Source organism: Pteropus alecto, unplaced genomic scaffold (genome assembly GCF_000325575.1).
Source record: "Pteropus alecto unplaced genomic scaffold, ASM32557v1 scaffold312, whole genome shotgun sequence".
Lineage (NCBI taxonomy): Eukaryota > Metazoa > Chordata > Mammalia > Chiroptera > Pteropodidae > Pteropus > Pteropus alecto.
The window spans coordinates 173,455-175,748 of record NW_006433948.1 but is presented as its reverse complement, the minus strand read 5'-3'; the positions used below and the strand labels follow the sequence as shown (position 1 = coordinate 175,748).

At 40.5% G+C, this 2,294-nt stretch overlaps 1 pseudogene; it reads left to right on the top strand.

Annotated features, from left to right (window-relative positions):
• Positions 1-21: 21 nt before the first annotated feature.
• The window catches only part of LOC107195437, a 14,848-nt pseudogene continuing 12,575 nt past the window's right edge, over positions 22-2,294 (top strand).

Here is a 2,294-nt window from a genome sequence, read left to right as displayed (position 1 = left end):
TCTATATCCCGGCGCCCACCGATGGCCTCGGCCTACCTGGCGTCCACCGGCCGGGATCGCGGGCCTCACGTGCCCAGACCGGACACCTCGCTGCAGCCTTCGCCGTGAGCCTGTGTGGAAGAAGGACTAGCGGGCCGAGCCGGGCGCGCCTGCACGAGCCGGGAGGGGAGGATGCGCGGGCGAGGAGCGCGCTAGCAGGGCGGCGGGGCAGGCGAGGAGGATGGCGGCTGCGTCTCCAGCACCGGGCTCGCGGGCCCTCTGCCTCCCTGTCGGCGGCAGCGGCCCCTCTGCCACATCGGGCTCCCACCAGCAGCTACTGCAGCAGCAGTCTCCTCCCTCTTTCCATATAGGACTAAGCTCTTAGTTTCCTGTCAGTAAGAGGCCTCTCCCCTTCCTGCTAAACACTGTGCTGCCAACCTTCTTTGCCCTGGAAGAAAGCCTAAGCTACTCCACCCCTTTTCCAAAATCCATACCTGTTTGACCTGTAAGTGGTCCTTTACTCTCCTTCTCCTCCCCTCGTCCTCCCTCTTAGGCTCTCTAGCTCCACCCCTCAGTTCTCCAGCTACACTGGCTGTTCATTTTTAACACATTCCTCACATTTTTGCAAATTCACTCAGAAATACCTTATTCAAAACATACATTGATACAAAAATTCTTTATATTCATACCCAAATATATGTACGTGCATTTATGTACATTGTCTATATCTATTTGCATATATTCATGTACATACACACATAATTCCAAATACACACCTCTACTCAAACACAATACACAGATACCATACTTCATATACACATACACAGAAATACACATTAAACTTCTTTTAGATTTGCAGACCTAGCTTTGCAGAAAAAAAGCGCCTTATTTTAAGCTTAGGGACTTATTCAGGAATAATTGCAATTTATTACAAACCATATATAGTTTTGCATAATGTGACATCCATTTCGAATAATCTTGTTTGTAGTCTTTCTTGTTTTTTATAGTTTTTTTCCCCCCACAATATCCCATCATCTTGTAAAACATCAGTATTATTGTGGTGCTATATCAGGTTATAACATAAACTTCTATCACTTACATGCAAGTCAAAGCCATCTCAATTGATTTAAAATAAAAGGAAAGTATTGACTACTTATTTGAAAAATCTAATACATGTTAGACTAGGCTTAACCTAGGTGTTCAGTGTTATGAGCTGAGTTGTGTCTCCTCCAAGTTCATATGTTGATCTCCTAGCTCCCAGTCCTTCAGAATGTAAAAATAAACCCCTGTGACTATTTTGTAACTGCAAAATTGTACTTCTTAATCCCATCACCTTTTTCACCCAGCCTCCCAACCCCCTCCCATCTGGCAACCATCAGTTTGTTCTCAGTATCTATGAAAAAAATTTTAAATAATATTTAAAAATTTTAATTGCAGTAGGCATATATTATATTAGTTTCAGGTGTACAAGATATTCATTACATATTTATATTGCAGAGTAATCCCTGATAAATCAGGTACCCATCTGACACCATACATAGTAATTACAAGATTATCGACTATATTCTTAATGCTATACTTTACAACTCCATAACTATTTTGTAACTACCAATACATACTTCTTAACCTCTTCCCTTTTTTCACCCACCACCCTGATCCCCTTCCCATCTGACAACCATCAAAATGTTCTCTGTATCAATGAGTTTGTTTCTGTTTTGTTTGTTTATTTTGTTCTTTAGATTCCACGTGTAAGTGAAATCATATGGCATTTATCTTTCTCTGTCTGACTTACTCCACTCAGCACAATACCCTCTAGGTCCATCCAGGTTGTTGTAGATGGCAAGATTTCATTCTTTTTCATGGCTGAGTAATATTCCATTATATAAATAATGGAATATATATATTGGAATGGAATATATGTCTGGATAACCTGGGTTGTCTCCATATCTTGACTATTATAAATAATGCCTCAATGAACATATGGATGCACATGTCTCTTCAAAACAGTGTTTTGGGTTTCTTTGAATAAATACCCAGAAGTGGGATCACTGGGTCCTTCTTTGTCTCTTGCTATAGCCTTTGTTTTAAAGCCTATTTTGTCTAGTCTAAGTATTGCTACTCTGGCTTTTTTGCTTGCTTGTTTCCATTTTCATGAAATTTCTTTTTCCATCCTTTGCATTCAGTCTCTGTGTGCCTTTCACTCTGAAGTGAGTCTCTTGTAGGCAGCATATGTAAGGGTCTTGTTTACTTATCATTCGACCACACTTTATTTTATTTTTTTATTAACTAATTTATTTATTTATTATTACCTTTTA